A 21093-nucleotide genomic window follows, 5' to 3' on the forward strand; every position below is an offset into this window, starting at 1 on the left:
ACTGCTGTATTGCCCTTCACTCGGAGACAGTTAAAAAATTTTCACTGGAAGGACACCCTCTAATGATTGTCACACAGCATCGATTTCTTGGCATAATACTTGATAGGCAGCTATCCTGGGCACCCCACTTAAAAAAACTCGAAAACGAGGTCAATGCCATAGTGCCTGTACTTCGCAGACTTGCAGGCACATCATGGGGCGGATCAGTATCGTCCATGCTGACTGTTTACAATGCATTAATACGACAAAAAATTGCATATTCCGCGCCCATCTTACACGGACTTTCCCACACGTCAGAAGAGAGACTTCAAAGACTTTTAGCGAGAGGACTACGCCTATGTCTAGGAGTTCCACGAGCGTCTTCGAGTTCTCTTGTAATAGCTGAGGCTCGCCAATCACCATTTCCAGTTATGCGAACTACAGAAACATGCCGGCATTATTTCCGTCTTCAAACCCAGCATAAAAACCACCCATTGGCTCTAGACATAATGAAACGAGATAGAAGTTATGTTCATATAGAAATTCAAAAAAATCTTCACATATTGCGAGGAAATGAATTTTGGAACTCAGACATCGAATATCCTCCATGGCTGCTTACAGTTCCAAAAATCGAATTGTCAGTAGAAGGGATATTCAGCAAAAGAGACATGTTCATTCAAGCTGCTCAACAAGTAGCACTATACCAGATATATATGCGGTATTCAGGATACACACACGTCTATACAGACGGCTCCAGTACAGCAACCTCTTCAACTTCATCATTCATTATACCACACCTCAACAAACAAGAATCATTTAAGTTATCTCGCGCGACTTCCTCCACAACGGCTGAACTGTTCGCAATCCTATGTGCGGTAAAATTTATATTGTCAGTAACAGAAGCGCAAAAATGGGTAATTTTCAGCGATTCACAGGCGGCTCTAACATCACTCTGCAGCAAAAAGGGGAAAACATTCAGCGACAGTATAATATATGAAACACTTAAAAACCTCACAAAGGCAAGCGAAGCGAAACATGCAATAGCATTCCAGTGGATACCAGGGCATTGCAACATTCCTGGCAACACAGCAGCCGATGAAGCAGCACGACAAGCGCACCTGAAAGATGATACGGCTCCGCTCCCAATATCAAAGAATGAATTACGCTGCATTATAAGGACAACGTCTTTCAACATGTCTAGAAACACTTGGTTTGACCAGAATTCTAAGAGCTCTGACTTATATCATATTGATCCATTTATTGAATTCAAATTTTCATTGTCATTAGATAGAACTATGGAAACGCTTATTCATCGATTAAGGCTAGGCACTGCCTACACAAAGCATTTCTTACACAGAATTGGCCGAGCGAAAACCCCCGAATATGATTGTGGATTTGTAGATGAAGATATATATCACCTCCTTCTAGATTGCCCACATCACGACGCACCAAGATGCCGACCTAAATCAGCGCTAAGTAAATTAGACCGTAGACCTTTCAGTTTAAGGAAACGTTTGGGCCCTTGGCCAACAACGGCCTTGCAGAAGAGCGCTTTAAAAGCACTAAAGACTTTTTTGAAGACAGCGGCATCGCTGGACGTTATTAGTGCTTTCATTGTTCTGTTCATTTCAGCGTGACTCTATATATATATCTGTTTGGGAATTATGTTATGTTGACTGCTCTGTTGTGATTGTATGTGCTAATTTATTTACACGATGTATATACCCCCCGCTGACTAGACAATGTGTTATTAGGCGACAGTATCGTTTGTACTTTTGAGACTTTCGACTACATAAGTGTGGAGACATTTGCCATGTATATTGTATGTAACCGCTGACCCGCTGACTAGAAAATGTGTTATTAGGCGACAGTATCGTTTCTATTTTTGAGACTTTCGACTACATAGGTGTGGAGACATTTGCCATAGTCTTCCTGTGGAAACGTTGCTTTATAAGTCCTGGTGCTTGTGTGAAATGATTATTTGATATGTAACCGTGAACCCTGAATGATGTATGACGGAACCACCCAAGAGATAAGGAGTAGCCGGCGCCTTAAATTGCGCGCCAACATCTCCTTATATCATATCAATAAAAAAAAAGAAGTCGAAAATCCCGCTTGCTGGTCTCAAGCATTTCGCGCTATCATACATTGTTTACATGTATGGATATTCCGAACAGGTTTTTAAAGATGATTCTGTGACACAGACCTCTTCCGCGGCTGCCTACACGGTACCAGAAATGGGGATCGCACAACGGTTCAAGATAGGACACAGGACGTCGGCTATAGCAGCTGAGTTGACCGGAGTTCGAGAAGCAGTTCGCTGCATACTGCAACAAAGCCTCGAGAAGTGGACAGTGTTCTGTGACTCAAAACCAGCACTGCAACTCATAAGAAATTACATAAATGACAGAACCGCATACAGTACTCTCGTTTATGACATCATGTCTCTGCTTGCTGAGGCGTCTCATTCCGGGCATACCATCGTGCTGCAGTGGATTCCTGGCCATTGTGGAATAGCTGGAAATAAACGGGCTGACGCGGAAGCAAAAAAAAGGTGCACACTGACGCAACCATTATAAAATTCATTTTTCCCGGTATGACATTAACGCCTTGCTCCACAACTCGATCGAAACTTCTACGGCGCGACATTGAGACAACCCTGAACATCGACAAGATCGCCTCCATAGACTTGACGCTGGTTTACAATTCCGCCTTCCACTTCGGTTGCAGAGAGGCCAGGAAACATTAATCGATTACGGCTGGGTGTGGCATACAGCCACCGATACCTTCACAAGATTGGACAAGCACGGGACCCTGACTGTAGCGTCTGTCACACTCCCGAGACAATAGCTCACGTACTTTACGTGTGCCCTCAATATGCGGCCGAACGAAGAACACTCAAATCTACAGTTGACTGATTGGACTTTTGGGCGCGTGGAAGAGTGTTGACTGTGCCCAACGTGTCATAAAATCACTTCTGAACTTTTTAAGTTAGACTGGTTTAGACGATCGCCTCTAGAACCTGTGAGACGTGCAGTCAGTGCGAAATGTGTTTGCGCAAGAACGTTTTGTGACAAGACTACTTTTTGCGTGGACAATATTACTATTACGCGTGTTGCGTCTACATTGCCCATCCGCATATTGTACAACGCGTATATAGTATCTCATTGTACCATAACATAATCCCCCGCCACCTACCTTTCCCTCTATTTCCCACTTCCCCTTTCCCCAGCGAGGAGCAGCAGGCTAGAGACACGCTCTCCAGGCCGAGCTATCCTCTTTTCTCTTCATTAAAATCTCCTTCTCTCTCTCGCGGCGACGGCGATGGCAGTAATGCGCCTGGGGTGTCCATGTAACTGCTTTCGAAAGACAAACAAAACACTAGGTTGCTTATTTAGCCTAACGATTGAACAAAATGAGCGACAAATTAAAGTTATTTTGGCGTGCTGCTCCTGTGGCGCAGTGAACTCATTTCCATTGGCCGTGCCTGCTTTCATCCACCTCGAAGCAGGCCCCCTAATTTGATGAGAATCCTCGAAGGGTTCGTCGATGTACAGCACTGCACTAGCTATATCGACAACACACCTATCTTATACACCTTCTCTGAATGCGGCAATAAATTTCCACCGGTCCAGCAGAACCAGCTGTAGTTTATCGGCCTGTTTGCCGCCGACGTCCAGCATACCAGCGGGAACGATGACACAATCGCTGACACACTCTCGAGTGTCTCCGCCATAAATTCTTTGCCTGCGACTTATGACGTCTTCGCCGAGGCTCAGACACCCAATGCCGAACTGCAGCAACTCCTCCAGGGCTGTCCTTCACTCAAGCGCAAGGTACTTCCCGTCCCAGAGGCAGAGACCACAGTCTACTGTGGCATCTATTTAGACATTACGTGCTCTTATCGCATAGCTGTGGCCTCTTTAAACACCTGCACAACCGCATTTATTCTTGTATCTGCACCTGCACGATGTTCTTGGGTGACTACATCATTTTTCTTTCCACGCAGCATGGCTGTCACATCTGTTGACGCAACTGCATTGAGTGCCAACGAGCCAAAATTACCCCACGCATCCCTCGACCACTTGGAGCATCCTATCGGCCTTCAGAACGCTTCCGACACGACCATCTAAACACCAGCGAGCCCATTTCAGCAACCAGAGATTATCCTTACTGCCTCACCGTCATCGATAGCTTAAATCAGTAGCCTGAAATATGCCACTGGAAAGGATCACCAAAGGGACGTCGCGTCGACTTTCTTTGCAAGCTGAATATCCTTTTAGGATATCCTTCTTTATCCTTGTTCCGTCACAGCCAATCAAGGACGGCGGTTCCACTTCCAATTCTTCAGGATCCTTGGTCAAGTCACCGCCCTTGAGCATTTGAGGACCGTCAGTTACCACGCTTGCGTGTGCAAGGCGTTCTAACGCTTTCACCGGAAATCCAAAACAACGATCATGTGCCACTCTGACTTCACCTGGCTTGAGGCTCTCCCAGTTGTTGCGCTTGGTGTCCGCGCCACCTTCAAGCCAGAAATTAAGGCGACGCCTGCTGAGCTCGCTTATGGGGAACCACTTCGCCTTACGGTAGACTTCCTCTGGCATCGTCTGAAGTGGTCATCTCGGATCCGTCCGATTTCATTGCCCGGCTCTGATGCACCATGATGCGCCATTCCAAGGCACATCATTCCAAGACAACACTCATTCAATGCGATTAGCATTCTTTGCCTATTTCAGTCATTTTAAATCTATCTATCTATCTATCTATCTATCTATCTATCTATCTATCTATCTATCTATCTATCTATCTATCTATCTATCTATCTATCTATCTATCTATCTATCTATCTATCTCCCGCCGACCCAGTGACCCAAGTTGTCTACTACTTTGGGCCACTAGATACGTGCTCGTGGTCGCGATGCTGTCGTGGTTGCATCGTCGTCATAATACCTACCTCATCCGACTCTCGTCCTACCGTCGTCATCGCGCGATCATCCTCGAACAGTCGTCGTACATTTGCTGTCACACCACCGTCATATGTGTTCCTGATGACTCCATAATAATTGCGGCAGTTTTGTCATCCGACTCTCGTCATGCGACATCGTCGCACCATCACTGTCGCACAGGCTTCGTGATACAATCGTCGTCATGTCACTGTCGTGATGCATCCGTAATCAACCCATTGAGCGCATATAATGCTGTCAAGCCATCCTCGACAGTATGTAGGCGTCATACGGTTATCGCCATGCATTCATTGTTATACGGTCGTCGAGATGCCATCGCAGTTTCATTGATGTGATACCGTCATTGTCACACTGTCGAGTTACTGTCGTCATCACTTCAATAAAGTCTTGCCATCGCCATCATGTCTTCGACGTCTCTAGCACCTTCGTCATTCTATTGACGTCAATACTTCTTCGTTATTCTACCTTAGTTATACCGTCATCATTAGATCGTGATTATTCCGTCATTTGCGTGCTATATCGTCATTGTGTGCTCGTCAGACTCGCTACCATGTCGTACCTTGTCATACCTTTATCATCATGCCGTCGCGGTAATGTCAACGTCGTCACTCAAGCTTCCTCATCCTACTCTCGTGATGGCGTGACACCATCGCTTCTCTATATTTCTACTCTTAGCGCCGCTTTTGCGCTGTTTGCCTATTAGCTCGCGATAACACCATGCCCCACTAACAAATATGTTGCAGTAAATATTGAAGCCCAGATTTGAAACATCAATGTCGAAGTACTAAGTCAGTAATCCGACTATTCACACTAGAGGTCGTTTAAAGCGTTTAAAAGTGACGAAACGATCAAGGTTTTCCTTATCATATACAAGGTGTCACAGCTATAACGTTATCCAACAAAAAATCTGGTGAAACATACGACTATGATACCTACATGGTTCAGTGATCTCTCTGCAACTAGGATATTTGTGCTGCAGTAATCATCTAAATACTTAGAGGAGATTGAATAAAATGCCTGCTAATCTTTCAAAAAAGGTTAGAGGTAAGTTTAATTTCGTGAGCTCTGGTGACGCGCAAGCGTATGGGTGCTATAGCACACAAAACGCTATCGGCCGTCGGTGCGCCTTGAAGTCTACACAGTCCGCATCGCAGATGGTATTCAAGACAGGGCTCGCACGGCCGCACCATGCGTAGCAGCCGCGGGAGTAGAATGCTCCGCTGCAACACTCGCTATCTGAATTACCTAGCATGGTTTCAGCGCGCACAGGCAAGCATGAACACTTCTCACTCGATGACCGCGGACACTCGCTGTCTAACCGCTGGCGTGAGGAATCGCGGAAACAGCAGTCTGCGAAGCGACCTTTGTGTTCTTTATCGCTTCATCGCAAACTGAGCGGTGACAACACAGCACACGCACAACTACAAGCCGTTGTCCCACCTAGACTAGGCACCCAAAGCAGATCGCTTTCATGATAAAGATCGCGTGACCGCGCGCGGCCGAAGTACAACCGCCCCCCCCCTTCCGGTGCTATGGAGCCACGAGTCCCGCGAAATACGACGCGCATCCTCTCCTTGCGCACGTGAGAATCGTCAGCTCACCGCATGATTTCACTCGCCCACGAAGCGTACGGCGCGAGAGGACGACGTTACCTCGAAAGGAAGCCAATACGTAGGCATCGCAAAGAAGACCTCTAGCGACTGCCAGAGGAGGTCAACCTAGGTCAACCCAGCGCGCATGCGCCCACCTTCTTCATCCGCCACGCTTCGCGTCGTTGCTCCATTCTCACTTCGCTCTACGTTACCTACTATCGGCGTCAAATGAAAGTTGAACAGCGGAGCGCGTGGCCCAAGCATAAGTGAAGATATAGTGCGCGCCGTCCAGTCAACACCATTGACAGGCGCGCACATCGGGTTTGGCCGCACTGCGCGATCCCCCTCTATAGTGAGATAATGTCGCTTCTGTTCTGGTTCTTACATTTGAACGGGAGAAAATGAAAAATAAAAATGAAGCTAGAATATTGCAGTTTACGCCGAGTCTTATCGCACAGATCGCCGAAACAACAAGCGCTGTCGGCGCGAACAGCGGTGCGCGTTGTGCAGTTTGCACCGTCATCGCAAGGTAGATTCGCCCGCGCGGTTTGCAGCTTGCGCGCCACCTTCGTTCTTTCGATCGGCAAACTTGCGCTGCGCGGTATCGCTGGCAGCCGCGACGGCGGCCGGCGTGGCGAGCGCGTTTGGCCGTTTGACATGGTTTCACTCCCAAACCCGCAGCGCTTCGCTTTTACCACAGCGTCGCAGCGTTATCGGCATGGTGCATGAGACAAAGAATGAGTAAATATCACCGGGTTGTAGTTTATGTCCAACGATAGGTCTTTCTGATTAGCCTGTCTGTAGCGATCAGTACTTTTTCTCCACCCTTAAGACAATACGGAGATCTACCAGCGTCAAGTGAACTGGAAATGCCGGGTGTTTCGTCCAAAGAGAGAGCGCGAATTGTTTCTCTTTACCGGCACCAAGTGCATCAGCGTGAGATTGCCAGGATTACGAATCGCTGTTTGCCTACAGTTAACAGAATTTGCCAGGCATTCCGTGATGATGGACGCCTCTGGAACCTTCCCCGTGGACACAGGCAGCGGGTGACCGACAGCGATAAGGACTTGTCATAAAAGCTGCGGAAGACGCCCCGTTCCTTACATCTCGAGACGTCAAAGACAGCTTGAACCTGTCCGCCAGCACATCAACAATCAGACGTCGACTGCACGAGGCTGGCCTGCGAAGCCGGGTGCCGTCGCGAAAGCCTGCGCTCTCAGAAGCCAATAAGCACAGAAGACTTGTGTTTGCCGAACACCATGCAACATGGACTGCGGAGGACTGGCGCTGTGTGATATTCTCCGACGAATCGACATTTTCCACCCGCTGGGACCAGCGTCAACAAATTTGGAGAACTGACAACACCAGGTTTGACATTCACCCTATTTAATCATGTCGGCTTTCTCGTTTTTGAATGATTACTATAATTCACTGCGCATTACTTATTGCTATTGCGATTTGAACACTAGCCCATATTTTGATATATTCAATACGATTTGGTATATTTTATAGGGAATTGTTATTAAACTTGCCATTTTTCGCTATTTCTGGCGGTGACATAAGATTCCGCAACTCATTCAATTCCGGTTTACAATCCTTCTTCAGATATGAGCCCAGGAACCTAGAGCGTGTGGCAAGGAGCGGCCGCTGCTCCGTCAGCGTGTGGCGTGCGCTATCCAAGGACGGTCTTTCACCACTGGTTCGTCTACAGGGCAAATTCAATGCTGCCGCATATCCCGATGTAATCGAAAGCGTCGTTGTGCCCTATGCTTTGGACGGCCCGTTCCCTGACGGCATCTACTTCTTCCAACAGGACCGCAGCCCCATCCACATGGCCAAATCAATAGGATGCTTGTTTGAACAGCTGGGATTGATGCTTTTGGAGTGGCCTCCGCAAGGTGCCGACATGAACGTATGCGAGAATGTTTGGGAGGCAATGAAGAAGGCACTCTCGCGTTGGCCAATTGAGCGCGGCTCGCAGGACGCGCTGTCGGTCGCCATACAAGAGGAGTGGGAGCGCCTACGGGTAACGGACTTGGCGACCCATCTCTTCGACAGTCTTCCTCGAAGAATGGAAGCCGTTGTGGCCGCTGAAGGTGACTTTACTAAGTACTAAACATGAAATAGCGTTCAAATTTTCTCGCGGCAACCATCGTGCCTTCACCTCGGCAAGGTCTCGTCGAAGTTTAAGAAGCCCGATGCTTATCTTTTGCAGATTCCTGCAATCGCCTGCAATAAAGTATTTTTTTTCTCGTTGGTCTTTTCTTCATTTACCTTCTAATTATGATAATTTGGGCCCATACTCCCTTCGGCGCACCTTTGTTTCTAGGCACAGTTACAATGCGCATGGCATCGCTGTCTCGGCAACCTTACACGCGAGTTTATCTTAATGCTCGTGATCATAACCAGTCCAATTCAATATTTGAATAGCGTCTAGACGCCGATAACGCTGCGACGCTGTGGTAAAAGCGAAGCGCTGCGGGTTTGGGAGTGAAACCATGTCAAACGGCCAAACGCGCTCGCCACGCCGGCCGCCGTCGCGGCTGCCAGCGATACCGCGCAGCGCAAGTTTGCCGATAGAAAGAACGAATGTGGCGCGCAAGCTGCAAACCGCGCGGGCGAATCTACCTTGCGATGACGGTGCAAACTGCACAACGCGCACCGCTGTTCGCGCCGACAGCGCTTGTTGTTTCGGCGATCTGTGCGACAAGACTCGGCGTAAACTGCAATATTCTAGCTTCATTTTTATTTTTCATTTTCTCCCGTTCAAATGTAAGAACCAGAACAGAAGCGATATTATCTCACTATAGAGGGGGATCGCGCAGTGCGGCCAAACCGGATGCGCGCGCCTGTCAATGGTGATGACTGGACGGCGCGCACTATATCTTCACTTATGCTTGGGCTACGTGCTCCGCTGTTCAACTTTCATTTGACGCCGATAGTACATAGTCTTCTATGTGGCGGTACTTTGCAGCGCGCTGAGAGCGCTCCTTTGTACTTTCCCCAGCGCGCAATTCTCTTCACCTCCAGACGCCTTACTCATAGGATTGCTTGGAGGCCTCAAACAGACACCGCGAATTTGAAGAGCTGGCCAGTTATGCTCGCGCGTAAAAAATATCAGCGTAATTTTCGATGGGAAAGTTGCAGCGTGCGATGTCCTGCGTAAGTATTTTTAACACGTGGTACTTATAGCTGAAAAAGAAACGCAGAGTGCTGTCTGATTGCGTACATACCCGCCGAGAAACAAGTGGTTTTAACATTGATTTGAACGAACTAACGCGCTTATTGCTTAAGCCGGTAATTTGCTGGTGAGAGGTTGCGGTCATCCCGCCGAACGCGTAGCTCACGTTTAGTGGAAGCCAACACCAACACCAACACCAATAGGTTGTCACTTTCAGGCGATTGTCGAATCATGTAATGAGCGGGAGTTTGTTCCTTCAAATCATTTCTGAGGCCATAGCTGCTGCGGCACGCGAGCGTAGAATCACGGGGCCGTTTTGATATTTTGCGCACAGCGTACAAAGCGCGGAAACAAAAGCCTACGCAGTAATTAGCGCTTAGAAAATGACTGAATCTATGACGACTGGTTGCGCGACACAATGCCAGCGTTGCCTTCTAAGATCACGCCAAGGGTGGATACCGGGTAGCTTCAAAGGGGGGGAAAGGGAAGTGGCTTCACTACAATTGCATAGCAGAGCACGAGATGGCCTGGACGGCGGGACTAAAGTTGCGCCTGAAGAAAAGCACACAAATTCTCACTTCTTTTGTGCTCGCGTTCCAACCCTGTGTCCACCATGCATGCCTAGATGATGGTTTTGAAAAAGCGCGAAGCTATTTTTGTGCTGAAGTAACTAAGAAAAAAAAAACACGTAGTCTGCACGTGGCACTGCTTCCTGTGTGATATAATATGTTTGTAAGACAAACCTCCGCACTTCCGCCGTAATTTCAGGAGCCAAGTTGCAGTAAGAGCTGAAAGCATAATTTTACAACACACTTTGAATAAGATTTAGACTATATATGCTGTGTATTGGATGGGTGCGTCGATGCGTCGACCGAAAAGCAAGTCTTAACAATGTATCTTCGTGCGTAATGGACCGAATCCACGTCTTCAGCCTGCAAATAGATGAAAAGCACCTTTCTGCTGTCGCAACGCTGATTGGCAGCGTCGCCAGTGCTTTTAGCAGTGTGTGAACGGTCGGCAAAATGTCCTTGTCTCAAGCGCTGAATGCCTCAATGGCTGGTGACGGAATGCGCGCCACACATTGCTTTTCTCGGCGCTACTTCGCAAACCCCAAGTCATACTCAACGTGGAACGCATGTTCAGGATTTGTTGCCACCATGCCAGCAATTGAACCGTACTTAATGGCAAGGCTGCGGTCAATGACGCTAGCTCCGGAAGTGTCACTACCATGTAGTAGAAAAAGGCAACAAAGGAAAGAGCTGAAATATATCCAGCATCTGAGATAGAAATCTTTGGGCGATGTCCACGATCATATTGTTCAACAGAGGCACGAAGACAGCGTCGCTTTTCCTGCAGTACTGTTAGCGTGTCCTGTACAGGGTCTTGAGCCGTCTTAATGTAAACCGATGGCTTTAGAAAGGCTTTGCTGAGCGGATACGTGTGCGCCAAAATATATTTTATGGCCACCAAAGCAATAATGAAGTGGCTATCAGACATCGCAGCCAGAAGTGTCACAGATATGGAGGTATTCTGTCGTTCCCTCCATTGGGCCGTATTATCTAAGGTTTCCATAATTTTAGAGAGAGCTGCGGAGCTGCTGAAGACTTTCATGGCATTCGACAGATCGGGTTTCTCAGAGTCCTGTGAGTAGCACTACAAGCATTTGTTCATTTCTTTTATTCATTTCTTTTACTTCATTTATTTTAGACAAAGCTGTGAAGAAAGCAGCTACTTTCTTTATCACACCGACAGCCGTCCAGATTTCTTGCATTTCATTTGATGTCGAGATGGATGAATTAAGCCCGGGATTGTGGCGTGGGGTTCTTACTGCATGTGGCACACTTTGAGTATCTTGCAACCGCCTTTTTTGTTTCAGGCACTATAGTGCTAGAACCATCCGTCCAAACTCCAGCACAATTCTTTTGATTCCGTCCATGTCTTTGCAGGATAGCGAGAACAATGCGCCCCAGATCTTCACCTGTAGTGGTTGGCTCGTGGACATTTTCATAAATTGCTTCAGAGTGATCGGCAGATGATATTTACAAGGAGATGGACTGGAGGAAGTCGTCTCGGAGAACGCCGTTATACACGCTGCGCAGTACCAGCGCTAGTTGCGATTCGTGGGCGATATCCGTAGTCTCATCAAATATGATACTGCATAAAAGCACAGTTTCAGCTCTTTCTCACATGACAGAACTGATTTCAGGACCGCAACAGGATATAGGTTCGTTCTGAATGTTCTTACTGAGCCGTACTCCCATGAGGGACCACGGCTCAGCGCCAAGGAGATGTTGGCGCACTGTACCGGCAGAGTGCATCGCTGGGTTTATCTGCGCACTTTTATGTTATCTCTGTTCAATTAACGCCTGTACTTCGTAGGTGACCCCGAAGTGATCATGCACTTTAGTGGTTTGAGGTCGTCTAATCGAATCACATCAGTTCAATTCTATCACTATATATACTACCTCGTTATCGTAAATACATCGGCATGGGTCAGAAAAATGCCTGAACGAGCTAATTTAATTCCTACATCTGCCCAACTTTATAACAATCGTAGAAAGTACGTTAGTAACCATGCGTGAGACTCGATGACGGCTAGCAAATATAAAAATTCACTACTTCGTTCATTGACGGGCGCTTAATTATTCATAATCAAATAAGAAATTTGAGCCAGTGCGTCGTACAACAGCTAATGTGGGTTTCCCAGCACGAAGACATTGAAATCAACGCCACAATACGGGATAGACTACCGGCATAATAGTGAAAATTAGCAAATGCTACCAGGCTCTTTAGAGGTACTTAAGCTGCAGTGACTACTATCGAATGCAAAAAATGAAAGCGCCATGGATTTGGCTGTTACAAGCCGTTAAAAAAGGAAGACGTGTCCGCATAAACAATTGCACAAAGCACCCTTTGCTTCGTCTGGCAGCTGCACAAAATCACGCCAGAGGAGGCGAACATGTGGCATGTACAGGTTACACTGATGTGTGTAAGAATATGTCTTTCTGCAATTCCCAACACTGTCATGTGGCTGAGGGTCTAGCATTCACATTTGCCTGCTACAGATTTGTGTTTCCAAGTTCCTTTCACGGTCGTCCTTGTTACATCAGGAGGTAATTTACCGTGCTACAATCCACCACATGAAGCCGCGGCCTGGATACCTATTCGTTTTTTTGATCCACATTTATACGCGCCTAACAATTTTCTTGGTATAAACAGTCCGTAATTGGCACTCGAAAATAATCGGAATACACAAAAATAAGTTTCGGAACTCGTTCTATTTCTTATACTAGGGTTGGTTACCTAATGCGCATAGGATACCTCACTTTCCTCCTCGCCCGCGCCCCGTACGGAGCGGGCAAGAGGTCTGCATTGAAATATCCTGTATACGATGCACATAAGCGAAGCCGGCGGGACATCGCTGGATGGCCCCTTAATGGGATGGATGGATGATATTAGCGTCCCGTTCCCTTTGGAACGGTGCCGTTGGCTGCGCCACCAAGCTCTTGCTATTATATGGCCTAATGCTCGACCCAGGTTAAACAAGAAAAAGAAAACACTATGGACTCCCACAACCAAATTTTCTGATCCCCTATTGGACCAATCCTCCAACCGCCTTTTACTAATCCCCCTATTGCGAACATGTTTACTTTTCCACTGCTCTCGCTGAATTCAAGGGCTTCAAGGAGGCCAGTGGTGCCTAAATCGACCGCTGCGTAGACGTCTTCACATTCTAATAAAACCTTCTCCACAGTTTGCCTAGCTTTACCGCAGCAAGCGAATGCTTCTTCTTCCTTCTTATATCTCGCTTTATAGGTGTGTGTGCTAAGGCATCCCGATCTCGCTTCGAAAGGTAACGAGCTTCCCTTTGAGTTATCGTAAATTGTTTCTTTCCTGATTTCGTCTTTTCCTCTTAATTACTCATGGCAGGTTTCTTTTCCATTGCCGCCACCCATGAGAGCATTTCAGCGTCTCTTACTTTCCGCTTGACGTTAATTGTTGCTGTGTTGCCCACCTTACAGGCCACATACTTGCTGGTAAGCTTCCTAGTCCTTTTCCTCCACTGTGAATCAATGTTTTCCCTCTACAGATACCTCAACACTCTCCCAACCCATTTGCTTTCTTCCATATTCCTCAGTCCTGCTTCATACTCAATTTTACTGCGAGCTTCCCTCACTTGGTACACCGTCTTGGTAAGGTGAATCCGGCTAAGCATCGTCCAGTTATCCTTAGGATTGGTGATTTTAGGGAAAAAACGAAGATTCTGAATAATTGCTACAAGCTTAAAGGAGGGTAAATAAGCATTTCAGAGGACTATTCTAAAAGAGTGCATGATATTCGGAAAAAACTCTGGAATACCACTGTTGACGAAAGGAAAAACGGGGCCAAGGTAAAGATGGTATTCGATAAGATGAAGGTGAACAAAATCCTTTATGCCTGGGACGAAACTACGAAACAAAGGTATAAATGCCATACCCCTTTGGGGAGTGGAAATTGACGCAGGAACAAAGGGTCAAAACCGTTCAAAGTGATAAATGTGAATGCCAGAAGCATATTAAATAAACTTGTCGAATTAGAAAGCCTAATCATAGAAAATGAACCTCACCTAATAGTAGTCACCGAAAATTGGCTGCACAAGGATGTACTCGACACTGAAGTCACCCCTCCTAACTATAATATAGTAAGAAGGGATGGAGAAGACAGAGGGGGGGGGGGCGAGTTGCGTTAATTATCAAAGACAACATAGCATTTTCTGTACTTCCAGATGTGAATGGCGTAGAAGCGCTATGGGTCAAGTTAAAATTAGATACACAAACAGTCTTCATTGGCGGTGTTTACAGGGCTCCAAATGCTCCGTTGGACGTCCTGGTAAATCTACGAACATTTATGGACACTTACCTGCCTCAGGATAGTAGGACACTGTTACTTGGAGATTTCAACCTACCCGGCATTGACTGGTGTTCGCAATTACCTGGAACACGAGAAGTGCCTAGTTGTGAGCAGTTACTTGAAGTGGCTTTTTGTCATAATTTAGTTCAAGTTGTGTCTGATTACACAAGGATATGTCCTACAACATCATCCATACTTGATTTAATTTTTGTTTCCAAACGAATACAAAGTTCTGTCTGCGAATGTGACACACTGGAGGGCTTGTCAGATCACAGGATGGTTTTGTTGTCATTAAAGGCATCACCAGATGTCATAAGTACTTCGTCCAAAAAAAGGTTCTTTAATTTTCATGACGCTGATGACGCTGCTGTGATAGACTGTCTTGCTTATTCATATGCAGATTTTATGCAGCTGTATGACTTAGGTGCTAGCACGGACCAACTATGGGAATTCTTTTCGGCATTAGCAGAACGGTGCCTTAATCACTTTATTCCTAAGAAAACTAAGCGCACGAATAAAAAGAATCCTTGGATAACTAGAGATATACTTCATATCAAACGAAGACTTAAACGCAAACATAAGGCTTACTCACCCAACCCAAACCCCGAAAATAAACTATGTATTCGCCGTATGAGTCAGGATTTAGAGAGACTACTTAAGGAATCAAAATAGAGATTCTATAATGTGACGCTCACAAAATTTCTTCGCGAGTCACCTGGCAAATTCTGGCGCTATATAAATCCGTCTAAAGTTCTGCGCCCTGCTCAGACCGAGGAGAACGCCCATAAGCGTGCCGAAGACTTTAATCTCTTTTTTCATCTGTTTACATACGTGATAATTGTATACTGCCTCCATTTAATGTTGAAACTGAAAAACCTCCTATTACTGATTTACATATTGACGAGCAAGGTGTTCTAAATCTGCTATTACATATTGACAGTAAGAAAAGCCAAGGTCCAGATCGTATCCCTAATGAGTCTTTATATAGATACGCTGAATGGGTATCTAAATACTTGTCCACAATTTTTCAGTCTTCTTTTAGTAGCGGATGCTTTCCAACTGATTGGAAGCGAGCAACAGTTATACCGGTTCATAAAGGCGGAAATAATTCTGTTAGTAATTATCGCCCGATCTCGCTCACTAGTACAGTTTCGAAGTTACTTGAACACATCATATCCAAACACTTGCTCGGCTATCTCGACCAGCATGATATCCTGTATTATCATCAGCATGGCTTTCGAAAGGGACTGTCCACGATTACCCAACTGATAGAAATAGTTCATGACCTCGCAGAAACAATAAATTCACGTGGTCAAACAGACATTATCTACCTTGACTTTGCAAAAGCATTTGATAAAGTTTCGCACCAAAAATTGTTATATAAGAATAATGCGGTCTTTAAAAATCAAACACTGACACAATGGTTTTCTGCGTATATATCCTCCCGTGAACAGTGTGTAACTGTTAGAGGTTGTCAATCCAACATACTTCCCGTTGCTTCTGGTGTACCGCAAGGTAGCATCTTAGGCCCACTCCTATTTTTGGTCTTTATTAATGATTTACAAAGTAACATTGATGTTCCATTAAGACTTTTTGCAGACGACTGTGTGATGTACAGTGCCGTAAATACAGTTGATGATCAGATTAAATTAAATTTAAACCTGCAAAGAATAGTGAAATGGTGTAGCGACTTAAAAACTCTGTGTTCATGTCAGTAACTAGAAAGAAAAAATGTTCTTAATTACAATTATCAAATAAACGGTTATATGCTTGAAAGAGTCGATCAGTATAAATACCTAGGCATAACATTTACATCAGATCTACGATGGAATACCCACATTGAAATTGTCACTTCTAGAGCTTTTAAAGCCCTATGGTACCTGCGACGCACTATGCACAGTGCTACTCCGGATGTAAAGTGCCTCGCTTACAAAACCCTAGTCAGACCGATAATCGAATATGCTAAAGTAATATGGGCTCCTCACACAGCAACTAATCGTCACAAGCTTGATAGGATTCAGCGACTCGCTGTAAGGTTTATCTTTAATAAATACCGCCGGAACCATTCTTCAACAGAACTCTGCCAACAAGCCCAACTACCTATGCTAGAAACCAGAACCAGATATGAAAGACTAAAAACTCTTTACCTCATTATCAATAATTATCTTAAAATAAATAAATCAGATTACTTTGAGATCAAAACTAATGAAACATCAAGGCATCGTCATAGTAAGTTTATCCCATTACCGACAATAAAAAATAATTGTTTCAAGTTTAGTTATTTTCCCCGAACTTGTAGGGACTGGAACTCTCTTCCAGATTCTGCTGTTCGGTCGACATCTTTAGCTGAATTTCTACGCCACTTAGATAATTTCATCTATGGCACTAGCATAGGGCTATGAGGTCAGATTGCCGCTGTATAAGATTGCTGTTCTGATATTTGAGTGATGCATATTTGTTTTTGTTTATGTGTGCATTTCACGAGATGATCTTTTTTTTTCTTTAATGTATAACTATGGTTTTCAATATGTTCTGTACTACTTATTTTTGCTGTTTCGTTTTGTTTTTTCCACTCCTGCTACAGCCCCTGAATGAGGCTGACAGTATTAATAAATGAATAAATGAAATGACTTCAAAACTCGCCCCCACTTTTCCGGGTCATCTGTCCCAGAAAACGCTTGGGGGCCAGTCCATGGACCTCTCATATTCTTCCGCCGTGGTCGTCACGTTGCGGTTGCATGCGTTATCACACAAACATAACGCTCGTTCGTCATCCTTAGCATTCTTTTGATTCATTTCTTTCACTTTACAGTCCATGAAAAACCGTGCAACGGGAATGAGGTGCTGAAGGCCGCTGCAAGCAGCAACTGCGGCGAGTCCAGATGCAAGGACATTGGACACCGTAAGCGCTGCAAGAGGGATTCTAGGGCGGGCTGTTTCTGCAAAAGCGGGTATTACCGAAAGGGATCAGCAACCTCACCGTGTGTCACCAGTGAAAAGTGCAATAGTACAAATACAACGGTATGACGGCGTCTGGACGGCCACATAAAAAATAATAAAGTGCGCATCTTTTAAAATTTAGGCTTCCCATATGAAAAGTTCTATTATGACAAAATATTTTCCTTGTGACACTGCTTTGTAACGTCGCACGTGGTAGTTATGCCTTGTCAGGGCAATTAATATATTTCTTTCCAAACTTTCTTCATGTGCTTGTTTATAACGCCTGTTGTAGAGAGATGGTTGACACGAGGCCATGGGCGATTTGTACACACTAAACATTTTCACGCCATTAAGGGTGATAAAACTGGTGTTTTCCTGATTTACACCTACAGTTACACCCTTTGGAGACTCAGTTTGCTCAAGACATCTAATTATAAGCGTGTACACAACACATAAGGTGTAAATTTCCTCGAAGAAGGGTGTTAAATTGACGACTGAAGGGTGTTGAACACATCGATGCATAAATCTGACCACAACGGCACGCATACGTCCCCCCGCAGGGGCGTCTGCGTCAGCAGGCGTTTGGTGTGTTGCGACACCACGTACCCGAGCACATGAGGGTTGGCCCCTCCCGCCTGTAGCCGTGCGCGGCTTAGCCGTGTCCGGGGAAAGGGGGATCCTGGGGGTTGAGCCAATGCCCGGTGTTTGGACCTTTAAGGCCCCTCGGCGGCGGCAACACACCCCTTTGGCCTCTGCTTTCCGTAGACGGCACCCCCGGACTGACCCACCCGGGGGAAATCGGTAGTTGCCTTTTCCTGTCTCTCTCTCCCTTCAACCTTCGTCTTTTTCTCACTTTCCATCTTTCCTGTCTCCTTCTCATTTCCTTATTACTTCCGAGCTTCCTGGCAGCAATGGTTAACCTTGTGTGAGTAGCCAACCTTGGTTATGTCGTATTAGGTTATAGTCTCGATGTACAGCTGGCGTGTGCAAGACTTGTTCGCATGTTCCTGTCGCGTCCCCTCGTTGGGCTCCATGGTGAGCGGCTGGCACCGTGGCCGAACAATATAATTTTTTTCTATGGCTCCTCCTTTCCCCCAAAATGACCGCCCCTCTTATAAAAGAGGGCGGACCGAAGCAAGTGAATTTTTGCAGAAAAGAAAAGTTACCTTCCCAAAATACCATGTAATTCATAGCGAAGTACAAGAAAAGCCTGCAAGAATCTTGTCCCCATTCACAGTATCCAAGTCCTTGACAGAAGCCCTCGGCCCTGGCTACAAGCTTTCAAAAATGTCTAGTGGCGATTTGCTGCTCGAACTTCGAGACAATGTGCAACACACAAAACTGTGAAACCTCACGTCCATCGGGGACACCCGTATCTCCATTACATCCCACCGACCCCTCAACACTGTCCGCGGTGTAATATCAGAAATCGACTTCGTACACCTAACAGAACAAGAAATGCTTGAAGGGCTCACCGACCAAGATGTCATAGACGTTCACGGGATCAAAATCCGGAAGGGCAACAAAGAAATCAACACGAAACACCTGATCCTCACGTTCAACAGCAACACACTTCCTGAAGAAATAGAAGTCGGCTACTTGAAAATACGTGTAAGGCGCTACATTCCCAATCCCCGCAGATGCTTCAATTGTCAGACGTTCGGCCATGGCTCACAGAGCTGCCGAGGCCGCAAAACTTGCGCAAAATGTGCTTCTAAAGAACATACTTCTGAAAACTGTGACGGTGCAGCGCATTGCGTAAACTGTGAAGGAGAACATGCCGTGTACCCCAGGGCGTGTCCTTCCTGGAAAAAAGAAAAAGAAATCATCACGTTGAAAACCAAAGAAAACATTTCATTCAAGGAAGCAAGAAGGCGTATCGCGTTAACAAACACATTCTCCTTCAATGGAAGAAGCAACTTCGCCGATGTGGTGCGACGGGGCGTAGCGCCACACCTACCTTCGGCATCTGCTGAGGCCACGGTTACCGGGCCTCCGGCAGAGCCACCCACGCCCCAGGCAGAGACAGCACAAGCTGTCCGGCCACCTACTAAACAGAGCCCACCGGCCCCCAAGTCGGCCGCCCGCAAGGTTTCTCCCCAACGGGAGAGACCTGAAACACGCACACCCGCAGTTTCGCGGAGCTCCAGTGCCTCAGGAGAGGCCATGGAGACAATTTCCAATCCGCCCCCGCAACTGCGGAGGCGCAACTCACTTGAAAAAAAGAAAAAAGAAAGAACCCCATTAACGGGTCCTCAAACATGAGGAACCTAATTGTTTATAGCCACACCCCTACAAAATAATTAAACATGGCGTTCCTGGTACATGGGAATTGTCGTGGACTTATCAAGAACTACAGCGACATAAAAAATATCTTAAACTCATTTTCTCCTGTGGCTTTATGTTTACAAGAGACTAACTTAGGACCACAACATAAGAACATTTTTAAAAACTACGAAGTATTTCGTTGTGATTCAGAGCAAGCGAGTAGGCTCTCTGGAGGTGTCGCGATAATAGTGAAAAATGGTGCTGCTACTCATGAAATCAGGCTTCAAACGAAATATGAAGCTGCAGCAGTGACCGTCCTTGATTTTAAAACAATTACAATGTGTACTGTGCATCTGGAACCACATCTAAATGTTACACTTCGTGATTTAGAAGCACTTTTTAAACAACTGCCAGAGCCATATTTAGTAGTAGGGGATTTTAATGCACACTCATCTTTTTGGGGGAGTGATCAAACAGACACTAGAGGCCGTATCATAGAAGATTTTATTTTATCAAAGAACGTCTGCCTGCTCAATACAAGAAAGCACACATATTGCTCTCCGAGCTCAGGAAAAATCAGCTGCTTAGATTTATCTTTTAGTTCTCCATCAATTTTAACAGATTTTAAATGGAATGTTGTAGACAACCTTTACGGAAGTGATCACCTTTCTGTAAAAATTAACTTATCATCCCCACCACAAATCATCCCAAGCAAACCCCGTCGTTGGAAGCTACACTTAGCAAACTGGGCACTATTTCAAGAACAGGCCAGCCTGGAAAAAGTTCTCTCAAGTAATCTAAATGTCGATGATCAAAACAAATTGTTCACAACCTGTATTATTAATGTCGCGCGGCTAGCTATTCCTCAGTCCTCGGGAGTGGTTCGACATAATCAAAAAATCTGGTACACACAAGAATGTAAGGAAGCAAAAAAGAAACAAAACAAAGCCTGGGGCATCTTCCGTAGATACCCAACCCATGAAAATCTTGTAAATTTAAAAAAAGGGCGAAAGCCAACGCACGCCGCATCCGTCTAGATGCTGAGAAAACTTCCTGGAAGAACCATATATCATCTATGAACAGCTCAACCACATCCAAAAAAATGTGGGAACAAGTCCATAAATTAAATGGCAGCTTCTCCCCTTTCACAATCCCGTTTTTAACAGCTCCTGGCACACAAACAAGTATAGAGGAACAGGCAGACGTACTAGGGGAACATTTTTCTAATGTTTCAAGTTCCACACACTACACTCAATCGTTCCTGAAGCACAAACATACA

At 45.8% G+C, this 21093-nt stretch overlaps 1 long non-coding RNA gene across 1 annotated transcript in view; it reads left to right on the forward strand.

The window, feature by feature from the left end:
- Positions 1 to 17807, forward strand: part of LOC129385289 (uncharacterized) — a 90205-nt gene extending 72398 nt beyond the window's left edge. Inside the window, exon 2 of the long non-coding RNA XR_011889852.1 lies at positions 17419 to 17807. This is a non-coding gene — a long non-coding RNA (uncharacterized lncRNA). The remainder of the gene's footprint in view (positions 1 to 17418) is intronic.
- Positions 17808 to 21093: the final 3286 nt, after the last annotated feature.

This window comes from Dermacentor andersoni, chromosome 8 (genome assembly GCF_023375885.2).
Source record: "Dermacentor andersoni chromosome 8, qqDerAnde1_hic_scaffold, whole genome shotgun sequence".
Classification (NCBI taxonomy): Eukaryota; Metazoa; Arthropoda; class Arachnida; order Ixodida; family Ixodidae; genus Dermacentor; species Dermacentor andersoni.